General features: G+C 46.0%; 1 pseudogene; it reads right to left on the reverse strand.

The window, feature by feature from the left end:
* Positions 1–9844: 9844 nt before the first annotated feature.
* Positions 9845–11227, reverse strand: LOC102129389 (thyroid receptor-interacting protein 6 pseudogene; annotated as a pseudogene).
* Positions 11228–17261: the final 6034 nt, after the last annotated feature.

Below are 17261 nucleotides of genomic sequence, written 5' to 3' on the forward strand. Positions count from 1 at the left end.
TGTCCGTCTTCTTGGCTCCGCAGGGAGGAAACGTTGGTTCTGAGTTATGATTTTCCTCCTTTGTGCGTGCCCAGGTTACATGACTTTCAGTTTTGGCTCTGCTATACCTCCTGTTACCAACAGAATAGGGTCAGTTTGGGCCAGTCTTGTGGTTACACACACCTCAGTGTCACAGGATTCCCTCTGCCAAAGGGCTGTGAAGCTCAGGGCCAAGGTGATTGAAATTCAGCTCTACTATTGGATTGTCCTGGATTGTTTTAGCAGTTGAGAGGGATCAAGCTCTGTCCCAGCATCTTGATCCCAACAGAGAACTGATGCTCTGGGACCTTCACCTCAGACCTCAGTGCATCCTGGTTTTTGTTTTTCTCCCTCCTGCACAACTTTTTTTTATTTTGCAAATGTTCATACATTCATAAAGGTTGAAAGAATAATACAATGAATACCTGCATGCCCTTCACTTAGATTTAGCAGCTGACATCCTCTCTAGCATGTCCCCTCTGTGTCTCTGTGACTGTCTTTCTCCTTCAACAGCACAATGTTTATTGAGTGCTTGTGTGCTAAGCACTAAGTGCCGGGGCTACATCAGTGAACAAGCAACGTGCCTAACAAATCCGTCTTTCTGGATCATATGTGTGAATGGAGACAGTAGGCAATACGCAGAATAAATGCAGGAATTACAGAGTGTCCAGAGATGGGGAGGACTACAGAAGGTCTGGGCAGGTGCAGTGTGTCTGCTGGTTCACCTTGGCGACATGAGGCAGCAGCTGCCCCCTCTTCCTCTGGCTTCTTCAGTTCTAAGACTAAAGACTCCAGCTTCTCCTATAGGGCAACAAAGGGGTTTCAGCCCATCCTGGGCTCCAGCTTGAGGTCACAGACCTCAACTTGTCCTTCCGCTCATTTTACTTCATCTTCCCTTCCTGTCTGCCCTGTTCGAGCAACAGATGCAAAGACAACAGCCTTACAGGAACTATGTCCCACAATTGTGTGAGGCACAATCCCTGCAACAAATAGTATATGATATATATATACACACAATATATGTATCATTCATAAGTATACAGTTTACTTTTTTTTTGAGACCGAGTTTCACTGTTGTTGTCCAGGCTGGAGTGCAATGGCATGATCTTGGCTCACCGCAACCTCTGCCTCCCGGGTTCAAGCCATTCTCCTACCTGAGCCTCCCAAGCAGCTGGGATTAGAGGCACCTGCCACCACGCCCAGCTAATTTTTGTATTTTTAGTAGAGACGGGGTTTCACCATGTTTTGACACCAATTGTTTTGGAAAAACTCAAACTATTTTTTTCTGCTCTCACACTGCCACAAGTGGGATTCAAACCCACACCTACCTTAGGAGACCAGAAAATTGTTTCAGAAAAACTCTCAAACCCTGTTTTTCCTCTGCTCTCATACTAACACAATAACAATCAACACAGAAGGCTTAGGTAACCCCAAATATATGGGGATTTCTCCCCATCAGCAAGCAATCAATTCTACTGGGTGTCCTCCAATTTAACTCCTTCACTGTCTGCCTGGAGATAGTGCCAGATCCCACAGAATGAGGGCTTAGTTCCCCACTCCCCAATCCCGGACATGAGTCACAGTCTGGGCCTCCAGAACTGATTGACTTCCTTCAAGTTGGGGTTTCCATGACTCCCTCTTTGGGTTTGATTTGCTAGAACAGTTCACAGAACTCAGGGAAAACCTTATGTTTGCCAGTTTATAATGAAGGATATTACAAAGGCTACAAATAAAGAGATGTGTAGGGCAAGGCATGGGGAGAGGGGTGCAGAGCCTCCGTGGCCTTGCCGGGCACACCACCCTCCAGGAACCTCCGTGTGTTCAGCTCTCTGGAAGCTTCTACAAACCCAGTCCTCTGGGTTTTCATGGAAGCTTCATGACATCAATATTTTTTCCACCAGGCTATGAGGTGGGACCCTCTCTGGAATGATGGTCTTATGACCCACAATCGGAAAGGTAGGGGAAGATTAGGGTCCTGCGGCCAGGAGAAGGTCAGAGAGGTTTTGTTTCCTGAGGTCTTCCCCTGTAATCCCAGCTAGTTGGGGGGCTGAGGCAGGAGAATCATTGCTATAACATCCAACGTTATAACAAACGACTGTAACAAGGGCTATGGCAGTTATGAGCCGGAAACCATACAAACGTGTGTGTGTGGGTGGAAAGAGAGAGACCAGAAGTGCTATGCTGGAAACTATTCTTTGAGGTTGTGTTCACATTTTTTTTTAAACCAATTTAACATATTATGTTACTGTCTCACTTAAGATTGGCATTGACTGTGCAACAGAAACCTGATTACAGTGGCTGAACCAAATACTTTTTTTTTTAATGAGTCAGTTTTTCTAGGAATATGGAGCCCATCTAGGGCCACACAGTGCCACCAGGCCTCTAGGCTCCCCTTTTATTTCCCATTGGCCATCTTAATAAGCAGCTTCCTTTCTTTCTTTTTTTTTTTTTTGCCTCATGATTGCAAGAAGACTGCTTCACTACTAGAATCACATCCAGATTCCAGGCAGAATGAGAAAAAACAAAAGACAAAAGCAAATGTATGCTCAGTCAACCCCACGTGAAACAGCTGTTTCAGAACTGCACCCTGCGACTTTTACTTAATATCTTTTTGGCCTAAAGTGTGTTACCAGTTCTAGCTCCAAGGGTGACTAGGAAAATGTCGTTTTTCAGCTGGGTAAAGTGCCATGTTTAAGATTAAAAATTGCCGAAAATCAGGCTGGGCGCGGTGGCTCACCCCTGTAATCCCAGCACTTTGGGAGGCGGAGGCGGGCAGATCACGAGGTCAGACAGAGATCATCCTGGCAAATAAGGTGAAACCCTGTCTCTACTAAAAACACAAAAAATTAGCCGGGTGTGGTGGCGGGCGCCTGTAATCCCAGCCACTTGGGGGGCTGAGGCAGGAGAATGGTGTGAACCCGGGAGGCAGAGCTTGCAGTGAGCTGAGATCACGCCACTACACTCCAGCCTAGGTGACAGAGCAAGACTCCGTCTCAGGAAAAAAAAAAAAAAAAAAAAAAAAAATTGCCAGAAATCCCTGATAGTGTTTTTTTGATGGAACCTGAGAACTTACAGGTAATCAATTTGACACCAGATAAGTGATAAAGAGTAAACTTAAAAATCAATTTAAAATTCATGACCTCGGATTTGATTTCATTAACTATCATTCAGTTTATCCTCAACCTAATTAATATGTACAACTGAGGATATTTAGAAATACTGTGTTCAGAGAAGAGAAATAAACATTTCTTATGGGGAAATATACTATAAGGCTGATAATACATTGATTTTTAAAAATATATTTGACTGCTATGTCCTTATTGCTTTATTTTTGTTGCTTTATTGAGGTATAAATTGCACAGACAATAAATTGCACGTACTTTAAGTATAGTTTGATGAAAATGTTGACATAAGTAGATACCTGTGAAACTATCCCCACGATTAAGATACTAAACATGTCCATCAACCCCAAACGCCCCCATCCCTGGGTCTGCTTTCCGTCACTCTAACTCAGTTTGTACTTTGTATGGTATTATATAATCATAGAAGATATATTATTTTGGAGTATGGGTGGATCTAGCCTCTTTCACTCGGCAGAGGTATTTTGAGATTTAGCCATTTGCTGTGTGTATCAATGGTGTGCTCCTTTACATTGTTGGGCAAGACTCCCACCAACTGTATTGTACGTACCACAATTTTTAATCCATTCCCCAGATACTGGACATGGGTTGTTTCCATTTTTTAGCTACAGACATTTGTATGTTTTTGTGTGTATCTGTGCTCCCTTCTTTCTCTTTTTGTTCTTTCCTTCCTTCCTTTCTTTCTTTCTTTTTCTTTCTTTTCTTTCTTTCTCTTTCTCTTTCTTCTCTTTTTTCTTTTTCTTTCTTTTCTTCTTTCTCTTTCTTTGCTTTCTTTCTTTCATTTTTCTCCTTCCTTCCTTCCTTTTCTTTCCCTCCTTTCTTTCTTTCATTTTTTCTTTCTTTTTCTTTTTTCTTTCTTTCTTTTCTTTCTTTCTTTCTTTTCTTTCTCTCTCTCTCTCTCTCTTTCTTCTTCTTTCTTTCTTCTTTCTCTCTTCCCCTCTTTTTCCCTCCCTCTCTCTCTTTTTCTCTCTGTCTCTCTTCTTTCTTTTGAGACGGAATCTCACTCTGTTGTCCAGGCAGGAGTGCAGTGGCATGATCCAGGCTCATTGCAACCTCTGCCTCCTGGGTTCAAGCAATTTTCCTGCCTCAGCCAACTGAGTAGCTGGGATTACAGGCAGACACCACCACGCCTGGCTAATTTTTGTATTTTCAGAAGAGATGGGGTTTCACCATGTTGGCCAGGCTGGTCTCGAACTCCTGACCTCAAGTGATCCACCCGCCTCTGCTCCACAAAGTGCTGGGATTACAGGTGTGAGCCACTGCACCCAGCCTGCTTTTGTTTCTTTTAAAGAAACTGTCAACCTCTTTCTAAAGTGTTTTTCACCACTTTACCCTCCTTGAGCAGTATGTGGCAGCTCCAGTTGCTCCATATACTTGCCTACCCTTGGTATTGTCAATCTGTACAAAATTAGCCATGCTGATGGGAGTACAGTGGCATCTCATGTGTTTTTCTTTTTTTGAGATGGGGTCTCACTCTGCTGCCCAGGCTGGAGTGCCTTGGCATGATCTCGGCTCACTGCAACCTCTGCCTCCCGGGTTCAAGTGATTCTCCTGCCTCAGCCCCCCAACTAGCTGGGATTACGCGCGTGCACCAGCACGCCCGGGTAATTTTTGTATTTTTAGTAGAGACAGGGTTTCGCTGTGTTGGCCAGGCTGGTGTCAAACTCCTGACTTCAAGTGATCCACTTGTCTTGGCCTCCCAAAGTTCTGGGATTACAGGTGTGAACCATCGTGCCCAGCCTCATTGTGGTTTTTATTTGCATTTCTTTAATGCTTAATGGTGCTGAGCATCTTTTCATGTGCTTATTTACTATGTACATATATTCTTTGGTGAAGCAGCTGTTTACATTTTTTGCCCATTTTAAATAGTCATTTGTCTTATTGAGTTATCAATTATTTATAGGATTGGATACAGGTCCTATGTTGCAAATATATGTTTTGCAAATATTTTCTCACAGTTGTGCCTTTTCATTTCATTTCATTTTGAAGAGCAAAAGTTTTAAATTTTGATAAATGAATTAACTGATTTCTTTCCTTGAAAGTTCATACTTTTTGTTTCTTATTTAGTAAATTCTTGGGTGGGCACAGTGACTCACGCCTGTCATCCCAGCACTTTGGGAGGCCAAGGTGGGAAGATCACTTGAGGTCAAGAGTTCAGGACCAGCCTGGCCAACATGGCAAAACCCCTTCTCTACTGAAAATACAAAAATTAGCTGGGCATGGTGGCGGATACCTGTAATCCCAGCTACTCGGAAGGCTGAGGCAAGGAGAATCACTTGAACCTGGGAGGTGGAGGTTGCTTGTTCACTGATGTAGCCTTGGCGCTTAGTGTTTAGCACACAAGCACTCAATAAAACAAAAAGTAATAATAATGAAATTAATTAATTCTTGCCAAGTCAAGGTCTCTAAGGTTTTCCCCTAAGTTTTTTTTTTTTTCTTTTTTCTTTTTTTGAGACTGAGACTTGGTCTTTGCCCAGGCTGGAGTGCAATGGCGCAATCTCAGTCCACTGCAACCTCTGCCTCCTGGGTTCAAGCAATTCTCCTGCCTCAGCCTCCTGAGTAGCTGGGATTACAGGCACCTGCCACCATGCCTGGCCAATTTTTAGTAGAGATGGGGTTTCAGCCTTCAACTCCTGACCTTGTGATCTACCTGCCTTGGCCTCCCAAAGTGCTGGGATTACAGGCGTGAACCAAGGCGCCCGACCTCCTATATTTTCTTCTTCTAAGTTTTATACATTTAATTGATGATACATTTTGAGTCATTTTTTATATATTGTATGAGGTAAGGACTGGAGTTCACTTGTGTTACTCAGTGGTTTCAACATTTCTTGAAAATGATACCCTATCTTTTTTAGACAGGGTTTTGCTCTGTTGTTCAGGCTGGAGTGCAGTGGTGCCATCATGGCTCACTGTATCCTTAACCTCCTGGACTCAAGCAATCTTCCTGCCTCAGCCTCCAAAGTTGTTGGGACCACAGGAGCGTGCCACCACGCCAGGCTAATTTAAAAATTTTTTGTGTGGAGACAGGGTTTCCCTATGTTGCCAGGTCTGGTCTTGAACTCCTAGGCTCAAGTGGTCCCCCTACTTTGGCCTCCCAAAGTGCTGGGATTACAGGTATGAACTTACCCTGGCCTGACAACTCTAATCTTAAAATAATCTTTTGTATATTATTTTATATGTGCTATCTGTAATATGTTATAAATATTTTTCTCAGTTTGTCATTTTTTTACTTTGTTGGTTTTGATCATGTAAAAAAATTTCATGTGGTTAAATTTATGGATATTTTCTCTTTTGTTTCTTGATTTTGAGTAATAGTAAAATTTCCCTAACTTTCAGTTTCTAGAATAATTTATTCATATTTTCATCTAGTACTTGTTTGGTATTGTTTCTTTACAATTACCTCTCTGTTCCATTTGCAGTTTATTCTGCTACATGGTGTGGAGAATGGATCTAATTTTATCTTCCAAATGGCTAGCTGGTTATTCCAATACCCACATTATGACATTTATCCTTAACCCATCATTTGATTATGTCAAATTTCCATAGGGGAGCAGTCTCCACAGTTGATGTTCTGACTTTTGGAAATGCTCAGAGCTTAGCCCATGGGCAGAGAAAACTCTGCACATAGAAGCAGCCACATAGGGTATCTAGGAGCCAGGGTGCTCCCCACCCCTCCCCACACACAACAGGGGCCAGTGGTGACTGTGATTCTTGCCCCTCAAGCCTCAGGTGGGTGGTCCAGCTGAAATTTGCCCAGTAAAGGCCCTATTTTCCCCCCAGGCCCTGGAGCTTTTTTTGGAGGGTTCTGTTGGACTCAACAATGACACACAAAGCAGCACAGCTCAGAGCACATGCTGTCCAGCCAGCAGAGAGCTGGTGAATGAATATGCCGAGGCAATGGAAGACATACCACTGGATGGGACGGTCATCACCCAGACATCTGCTGACAGTGCCGACTGTATGGTTACCTGCAGACTCAGATGACCCACCCACAATTTTGAGACTGATGATGTTACATAAACACACCCCAAGGAGGGTGTGAAAAGGTTTATTTTATACATAATTGAGGGCAGCAGCGAGGCTTCCCAGGCGGGTCCAAAATGGCTTGAGACAGCAAGGAAAGGAGGCTGGACTGGGTTTTTATTGTGGTTGGGGTGGGACTGATGGGAGAGTCCCCACATGCAGGCAGGGGCTTGTGTTGTTCGAATCTTCTGGTGTTACCAAAGAAGGGAGCACCCAGGCTTTCTTACCGGTTTCCCCAGGTGTGAGCACAAAGGAAAGAGGGAGGGTGAGACTTAAACACTGACAATAATCAAACATCAAAAAATGGCCCCAGATTGCTCATTATGTCATGTGAGAAGTATGTTTTGCAGTGAGCAGGTCTATGCATATCTACCGCCAAAGGCAGAGGGAGATGAGAGGTCAAAGAGGCTGATAAGTCATTTCCCAGAAGAAAACATTCAACAGGGACTTAGAAACAGAAGTCATGTCTTAGGCAGCTTTGAGATGATGGATCCCTGCACCTGCCCTCCAAAAAGTAGCAAGCTTTTTTGGTAAAACATGTGCAGCTGGTTATGTCTCAGACTTTCCTGCAAAACTTGTGACCAATGGGGAGGTTAGATAAGCATCCTTATGAGGGGTTATCCATGCCACAGGCATTGTGTAAAGACCTTGCCACAGGACCCTTTTGTATGCCGCAGTCAACCACTGCTCATCACAGTGGCTTTGCCTCAAGAGGGCATCATTCTTGCCAGGCAACAGGTTATTTTCCTACACTCCACTCTGTGAAACCCACCCTTATTATCTCAAGTGCCCTCCTCTTCTGGAGGAGTCCCTGGGCACAGAGGGAGAGTGCTTGATATATAGCTTTAGCAGCAGAGCATTGCTGACGGAAAACAGACTGGGCCCAGCAGGATTCCAAATGAGGGAGATTTGCCAGCTTTGTTGAACCATCTCTAGTCTTTGCAATAGGGATATGGTCGGGCTCTGTCCCCACCCAAATCTCATTTTGAAGGGCTGTGTCCCCACCCAAATCTCATGGGAATTGTAGCTCCCACAATTCCCACATCATGGGAGCAGCCTGGTGGGGGTTGAATTATGGGGGTGCGTCTTTCCTGTGCTGGTCTTGTGATAGTGAATGAGTCTGGTGAGATCTGATGGTTTTAAAAATGGGAGTTTGCCTGCTTAAGCTCTTTTCACCTGCCGCCATCCATGTAAGATGTGACTTGCTCCTCCTTGCCTTCTGCCACGATTGTGAGGCCTCCCCAGCCATGTGGAACTGTATGTCCATTAAACCTCTTTCTTTTATAAATTGCCCAGTCTTGGATATGTCTTTATCAGCAGCGTGAGAACAGACTAATACAAATACCATTTTTGTTTTCTCAGAAGAAGTAAAATGAGAGATATGTAACAATAATTTGAATAGTAGAAATATAATGTGCAGAAGGATTACAATCAAAAAGAGAATCTGGGCTGTGTGTGTTGGCTCACACTTGTAATCCTAGCATTTTGAGAGGCCAAGGCAGGAGGAATGCTTGAGGAGTTTGAGACCAGCTTTGGCAACATAATAAGACTCTGTACATACACACGCACAAATTAGCTGGGCATGGTGGCACACACCTGTGGTCCCACCTACTGTGGGGGCTGAGATGGGAGGATCACTTGAGTCTGGGAGGTCAAGGCTGTAGCGAGCTGTGATTGTGCCATTGCACCCCAGCCTGAACAACAGAGTAACATCCTGTTTCTTTTTTAAAAAAGAGAGACAGAGACAGAATTTGTATGCCAAAATGGAAAAAAAAAGAACTTATTCCATTAATGAGCCAACTAAAAACATCATGAAGAAACTTAAAATAGGCATGTGCCACCACACCCAGCTAATTTTTGTATTTTTAGTAGAGATGGGGTTTCACCATGTTGGCCAGGCTGGTCTCAAACTCCTGACCTCAGGTGATTCGCCCACCTCGGCCTCCCAAAGTGCTAGGATTATAGGCATGAGCCACCATGCCCGGCCTAGACACCATTTCTTATTTGACAATGGTTCCTATATAATTGTAATGTACCAAATTAGCCTAATACGTCTCTTTTGGCCTTTCAGGAGCCCTAATTTTTTTTTTTTTTTTTTTTTTTTTTGGAGATGGAGTCTTGCTCTGTCACCCAGGCTGGAGTGCAGTGGCATGATCTCGGCTCACTGCAACCTCCACCTCCCGGGTTGAAGCAATTCTCCTACCTCAGCCTCCTGAGTAGCTGGAACTACAGGTGCATGCTGCCACGCCCAGCTAATTTTTTGTATTCTAGTAGAGATGGTGTTTCACTGTGTTGCCTAGGCTAGACTTGAACTCATGAGCTCAGGCAATCCGCCCGCCTTGGCCTCCCAAAGTTCTAGGATTATAGGCGTGAGCCATTGCACCCGGCCTAATTGTTTTTTCAAAATTAATTTTTTTTTTTTTTGTAGAGACAGGGTCTTGCTATATTTTAACTCAGGTTGATCTTGAACTCTGTGAGTGATCCTCCCACCTTGGCCTCCCAAAGTGCTGGGATTGCAGGCATGAGCCACTGTGCCTGGACACAATGTGGCAAGTTGTGTTTTTGGTTTTTTTTGAGACATGGTCTTGCTCTGTCACCCAGGCCACAGTGCAGTGGTACCATCTCAGCTCACTGCAACCTCTGTCTCCCAGGCTCAGGCGTGAGCCACCACGCTCGGCTGATTTTTTTGTTTGTTTTGTTTTGTAAACTCGAGGGATTATTATTTCTTGATTGGAGAAAGAGGAGACAGCATTTGGTGAGGAAGTCATACAGGGGGATGTCAGGGAGGGTGATCGATTGAAGGGTGGGAACAGAACTGAGAACCCAGCAGGGACTTCTAGGAAGACTCAGCAGTCAGTGGTGAAGGTGGTTGAGAGCTGGATGCACCAGGAGCTGCAGGCCTTGCACAGGATGTGTCCATCCAGTGGGTAGCAGCCCTGACACTCGCCCTCAGAGGAGAGCAGTGGCCCACACTCCTCGCACTTGTAACAGCCAATGTGAAAACTTCGATCCAGAGCAACAATTCTCAGTCTCCTCCTGATCTGGCGCAGGCATTATGGCCCCACCGCACACTCAGCATCTTGGGGCAAACTTCCTGTGAAAGTCCTCAATGCAGTGGATCTGGCTGGTAGTGTCCACCGTGAAGGGGGTGCCGTCGGGGCGTAGGTGAAGCAGCTGGGGTGGTAGTCCTTCCCCATAGCCCGCAGGATCCGGTCCAGGGTGGGCTGGGAGCACGTGGCACATTTCTCCCGGGTGGCCACGTAGCAGCCCTGGCAACACGCCCTCTCTCCATGGCGTAGAAATGCTGTCCCCGAAGCTGGGCCCGGCATGTAGAACACACAAAACAGCCCACATGAAAGACGCAATCGAGGGCCACAACCCCAGCCCCATCCCCGACCACATCTCCGCAGCCACCACACTGGCCAAAGTACTCCCAGCTGGGCGGGTGGTTCATGTCGTGCACCTGCTTCTTCGACAGCCTGACAAGCTCATCCTCCCGAGGTGGCTCAGGGGCACCTGGGGCTGTGCTCGCGTCCTCTTCCTCCTCCTGCGGGGCCAGAGACCCCCGCAGCTTCCTCTTTGGCCCCTGGCCCTGGCTCTCTCTGGCTCCTATAGCCAGGCCCCCAGACTTCACCTTGGCCTGGGACAGAAAGTGGGGGCCCGGGAGGGGCCCAGAGGCCTGAGAGGTTCCCCGCCTGGGTGGGCCGCAGCCCCTCACTGACTGTGCCACCTTCGCTTGCACGGGGAAGGCCGGCCGGGGGGGCTGGCGGCAGCATAAGAGGCTGCAGTGGGGCCCCATAGGGAGACGCGGGGAGCGCCGAGGCTGGGTTCGGCTTCAGAGAGCCCGGCCGGGAGGCAGGAGGTGGCCGGGGCTCTGCCTGTTGGTCTGGTCGCAGGGGCGCATGACCCCGACCCCCCTTCAGCTCGGCCAGCGTGCTGCTCAGCAAGTCTATCTCAGCGTCCAGGCTTCCGGGGCGAAGGCCCCCCGTCTGCAGGGAGCCCCTGAGTGCGCTGGAGTACTCCATGGGACCCCACCCAGGCCGGCCCTAATTCTCAGGTCCCCCTGGGGCCTGGTAACACTGCTCAGATGGGAGAGGACAAAAAATGACCCTGGAGTGGGGCTGGAGTGCTGCTCCGTGGCCCGGTGGTGGCCCCGGGATACCTCAGGGGATCGCTGTCCCCTGAGGGGGTCTGGTGGGCTCTGGCTGCTTCAGGGGCAGTCAGGTGAGCCCTGACGGCCTGTAACAGGCAACTCCAGACAGCGGTCTTAAAGCCCGGGGCCTCTGGCCTTCAACCCCTCTTCGTCCTGTACCTCGTTTGGGACTCCAGAAAAGAAAACTTTTTCTGCCATGCCCGGCTAATTTTTGTATATTTTGCAGAGATGGGGTTTCACCATGTTGTCCAGGCTGGTGTTGAACTCCTGGACTCAAGTGTTCTGCCCACTTGGCCTCTCAAAGTGTTGGGATTACGGGCATGAGCCACCGTGCCTGGCCACCAGGGGCCCTAATTGTTATGTCTAAGTTAGTTCAGGTCAAAAAAACTTAATTTTAGAATTTGAAATGTGATTTTGGGAAGTATGTCGAATATCAAAGATTTAAAACACCTGATATTAAAATAAGAAAGGTTTAAAACAGTTGATCAACATAGGATGACAGTTCACTGTAAGATAATAGTCATTCATTTAGCCGAAGTGGTAATTCAAAGATTTCAGAAAGCAAAAACCTCTACACTTTGATAGACAGAAGAAAAACTAAATAAATTAAAATAATAAAAAATGATAGAGAGGAGACTCAGTTTTTGGAACAATTAAAAGACCTAAGAAAGACAGCATGAGACAGAATCTGTCTCTCCTCTCCTTGTTTTTTTTGGAGTTTACTCAAAAGGTGAATAAAAATATTTTTCTGTTATTAATATTATTATACATGAAATTATTGTTCAAAAGAGAAAAGCAAATTTTATTTTTGTATTAATCCATTATCAGTACTAAAGCTAATTTTAATACAACCTTATAAACTAATCCATCCAGTCTCAGCTTTTGACTACACAAGACTTCCATAGCCCATTTATGACTTCTTACACATTTTTCTACTTTTTTCCCTTTCCCAACTTTTAGATCCATTTAGACTTATATGATTTTTCTTTCATTTTGAAACAACCTGTAAATAACCTCTAAACTAAAGAAAATTATTTTTTCTTTAGCAAAAACCACTGAGTGTGGTGGCTTATGCCTGTAATCCCAGTACTTTGGGAGGCCGAGGCAGGAGGACTGCTTGAGCCCAGGAGTTCAAGATGACACTGGGCAAGATGGTGAAACCTTGTCTCTATAAAAATAAAAAACTTAAAAATAAAGGTAGTTGGGTGTGGTGGCACACCCCTATAGTCCTAGCTGCATGGCAGGCTAAGGTAGGAGGATAACTTGAGCCCAGGAGTTTGAAGCTGCAGTGAGCTATGATCACACCATTGTACTCCAGCCTGGGTGACAGAGCCAGACTTTGTCTCCAGAAAACAAAACAAAAGGAAAAAAAAAAAAAAAACGGTCAGGCGCGGTGGTTCATGCCTATAATCCCAGCACTTTGGGAGGCTGAGGCGGGCAGATCATGAGGTCAGGAGATCGAGCCCATCCTGGCTAACACGATGAAACCCTGTCTCTACTTTAAAAAAAAACACAATACAAAAAAAAAAAAAATTAGCCGGGTGTGGTGGTGCGCACTTGTAGTCCCAGTTACTCGGGAGGCTGATGCAGGAGAATGGCGTGAACCCAGGAGGTGGAGCTTGCAGTGAGCCAAGATGGCGCCACTGCACTCCAGCCTGGGCGACAGAGCAAGACTCCATTTCAAACTAAAATAAAAAAAAGGAAAAGAAAAAAACAAACCACATCCTGATGTTTTATTATTATTATTTTTTGAGACAGAGTCTCACTCTGTCACCCAGGCTGGAGTGTAGTGGCATGACCTCTGCTCACTGCAACCTCCGCCACCTGGGTTCAAGCAATTCTCCTGCCTCAGCCTCCCGAGTAGCTGGGACTACAGGCGTGTGCCACCATGCCCCGATAATTTTTGTAGTTTTAGTAGAGACAGGGTTTTGCCCTGTTAGCCAGGCTGGTCTCAAACTCCTGACCTCAAGTATCTACCTGCCTCAGCCTCCCAAAGTGCTGGGCAAAATGTGACTTTACGATTTAAAATTACTAAAAATAATTTTGAAACTATGACACAAGTACCGTCCTAATGTCTTCCCCAGACATTCTGGGGAATACCCACATGGCACCCAGGGATGAGTATGAAGAGCATGGCCCATCTGGGTCCTGAATTTACATGTAGAGAGCTCATCACAGAGGACAGATGTGAAGATATGTCTGCATCTCCCAGCATAGTCAGGAGGCATAGCTGGGGCAGAGAGAACTCCACACGTCACCAGGCCTCACCATGGCCATTTGTTTAGAGCCCATAATTGAATGGGTCTAAGACCTAAGCTCACAGACAAGTTAAACAAGTATCAAAAATATCACAGAATCAACAGTTTTATGACCTTAAAACATCTAGCAGAGATATTCTAAACCCGTGTGACTAGTAGACCAAGGAGAACGTGTCTAAATTAATACTGACAATCCTGAAGACATTCCTATGTCACCCACAATTTAAAATCTAGTTTTATTTACCAAAGATTACTAAAGTCACATGAACTTGAAAAATATTTGGGCTTATTAACTTACGAGCACTTATTTATAAATCAATTTGGTACCATGTAGACACCACACACACACACAAATAAAATACAAAGATTTTATAGCTTTGATTTTAAAATTTTAGCAACGAAATAGGTAAAACTCACTAGTTTAAAACAACAGTTGGATTCAAACTTTGCAAATGAAACAAGTTAATCTGTCCCACATGACCAAAGACCTTACTGAGTTTTAGAGGAAAAAAGGATAACAAATTTACATCTCAAAGCACAGAGCAAGAATTTAAACTTTTTTTTCTTTTTTTTTTGAGACGGAGTCTTGCTCTGTTGCCCAGGCTGGAGTGCAATAGCGGGATCTTGGCTCACTGCAAACTCCACCTCCCGGGTTCAAGCAATTCTCCTGCCTCAACTTCCTGAGTAGCTGGGATTACAGGCGCCTACCACCAGGCCCAGCTAATTTTTGTATTTTTAGTAGAGATGGGGTTTCACCATGCTGGCCAGGCTGGTCTCGAACTCCTGACCTCAGGCGATCTGCCTGCCTTGTCCTCCCAAAGTGCTGGGATTACAGGGGTGAGCCACCGTGCCAAGCCAGGGAGGAACTTTTTGTTGTTGTTGGAGATGTCTCGGTCTGTCGCCCAGGCTGGAGTGCAGTGGCACGGTCTCAGCCCTCTGCAACCTCTGCCTCCTGGGTTCAAGCGATTCTCCTGCCTCAGACTCCCAAGTAGCTGGGGTTACAGGTACCTGCCACCACGCTTGGCTAATTTTTGTATTTTTAGTAGAGACGGGGTTTCACTATATTGGCCAAGCTGGTCTTGAACTCCTGACCTTGTGATCTGTCCGCCTTAGCCTCTCAAAGTGCTGGGATTACAGGCATGAGCCACTGCGCCCGGCCTAAGGTTTTTAAAAAGGAGTCTGAGTGTGTTATAGGACAGTAAAAAATGGATGCCATGGATGCCAAGGTAACACAAAATCACAGGAATTCACCATAGCATTTTATAAGGAAACTTTTTTTTTTTGAGATGGAGTCTCGCTCTGTCGTCCAGGCTGGAGTGCGGTGGCATGATCTCAGCTCACTGTAAGCTCTGCCTCCAGAGTTCACACCATTCTCCTGCCTCAGCCTCCCAAGTAGCTGGTATTACAGGAACCCGCCACAACACCTGGCTAATTTTTTGTATTTTTAGTAGAGATGGGGTTTCACCATGTTAGCCAGGATGGTCTCGATCTCCTGACCTCGTGATCCACCACCTTGGCCTCCCAAAGTGCTAGGATTATAGGCATGAGCCACCGCGCCCGGCAGGAAACTAATTTCATTTACATAGGTAGCTTCAAATTGGGCCTCCACTTTCCAACTGGACCACCGAGCTCCGGGTGGAGCCCATTAACTAATAGGGCCAAGAAGGCACTTGCAGTTTCCCGGCTCTAATACATACATATATATGTGAAAAGCAGGTGCAACATTTAGATCTCCCAAAATCAAGGATTCCATTTTACACAGAATCCTGGGTCCCCAAAAAGGGGCCAATGCCACGGGACGGGACACAGTGATGCTTCCACAGTGCACCTCCCAGCAAAGACATTCCCCTGAGGCTGAGTGGCCTGTCACCAATCAGCCCATCCCCCACAGGAGGCTATGTCTCAGTGGTGAGTGTTTCTATGGCTTCCAGGTGTCCAAACCATGTTTTTCTTATCTAAACACATAAAGAAATGAGTAGCTCCCTACAGTAATAACCACTCATGGCAAACACCGTCAGCCATCTCCAAAACTGCAGCCCTCACCAGGGACTTGTCAACCACTATATACCCAAAGGTCCTGTTCTCTCAGAGTACAAAATAATTCCTGGTATCCCCCAAGCTAGAGGGATCAGGAACTCAATGCCAAAGACAGCAGAACTTTACACTTGAGAGAAACCTTCTTACGACTCGGGACTCTACAAGGAACGCAGGAGACTCCCAAAAGGGGATGTGTGTTGCCTTTTTGTGTTCTTCAGGGGGTCTCAGGGCTGCTAAGTCTCTAGATTTCTGCATGTGGTATCAAAGATGGCAATGGGAAGGAGAAGCAGAAGTGGAAGGAAATGGAAGAACAAGTCTTGGAGGAGCCAAATTAAGGAGCTCTTAAGCTTTCCAGAAGGCAAAAGTCATGCCATCAAACCAGAGGGGCCAAACATAATATAAAAAAGGTGGAGGGTGTTTTAGTTGACTGAAAATAACATCCCCAGAAACAGGGTCCAAAATAGAAAAAAGCTGAAAGGTCTTCCCCCCACTGCAAAATATATAAAAGCCTGAATATCTGCTTTTTTTTTTTTTTTTTTTTTTTTTTGAGACGGAGTCTCGCTCTGTCGCCCAGGCTGGAGTGCAGTGGCCGGATCTCAGCTCACTGCAAGCTCCGCCTCCCGGGTTCACGCCATTCTCCTGCCTCAGCCTCCCGAGTAGCTGGGACTACAGGCGCCCGCCACCTCGCCCGGCTAGTTTTTTGTATTTTTTAGTAGAGACGGGGTTTCACCGTGTTAACCAGGATGGTCTCGATCTCCCGACCTCGTGATCCACCCATCTCGGCCTCCCAAAGTGCTGGGATTACAGGCTTGAGCCACCACGCCCGGCCTGAATATCTGCTTTTAATTAAGCTGACTTCTGACCACAGAGCGCCTTTAAAAAGATCTTTTCTCTAATGACAATTCCTCCTCAAGCCATTTTACATAAACTTCTGCTGCTAGCTGGGTTCTTCACCAAATGGGCAGCCCACAGAAGTGGCCATCACACTGCAGTGTTGCTCGCCACCCTTCCTTACCACAGTGTGACAGATGGCTCTCCATTCCCAATCCCTCTAAAGCCGCCAGCATTTTCAGGGAGTCCCCACACTCACGAGGTTGTCCACAAGTGTCTAAAAAGTGAGCCGCAGCAACTGCACATGGAAGTGACTGCCACTCTGGGGTTCCCCACCCATTCCTTGGTCTCTCAGCTGGGACTGCCAAATGTTCCATGGTGAGCAGGTCTATGCAAACCTACCCTCAAAAGCTGAGAGGCTGAAGAAAGAGGCTGACAAATCCAGTTCCTCAGAAAATAAACATTTAATAGGAATTTGCAAACAGAAGCGATGTTTCGATCCCCACACCTGTCCTCCAGAAAGTACTGTTTATAGAGCAAGCTTTTTTGGTAAAACATGTGCAGCTGTCACATCTCAGACTTTCTTGCAAAATTCATGACTGCTGGAGAAGTTAGGTAAGCATCTTTATGAGGGTTTATCTATGCTACAGGCATTGTGTAAAGACTTTGGTGCAGGAGTCAACCACTGGCCATTATGGCAATTTTGCTTGAAGACAACACCACTCTTGCCATGCCACAGGCTATTTTCCTACAGTGTAAAGCGTATACCTCTGGATACAATGTGTAATCCTTCCTCCTCGC

Source organism: Macaca fascicularis, chromosome 8 (genome assembly GCF_037993035.2).
Source record: "Macaca fascicularis isolate 582-1 chromosome 8, T2T-MFA8v1.1".
Taxonomy (NCBI): domain Eukaryota; kingdom Metazoa; phylum Chordata; class Mammalia; order Primates; family Cercopithecidae; genus Macaca; species Macaca fascicularis.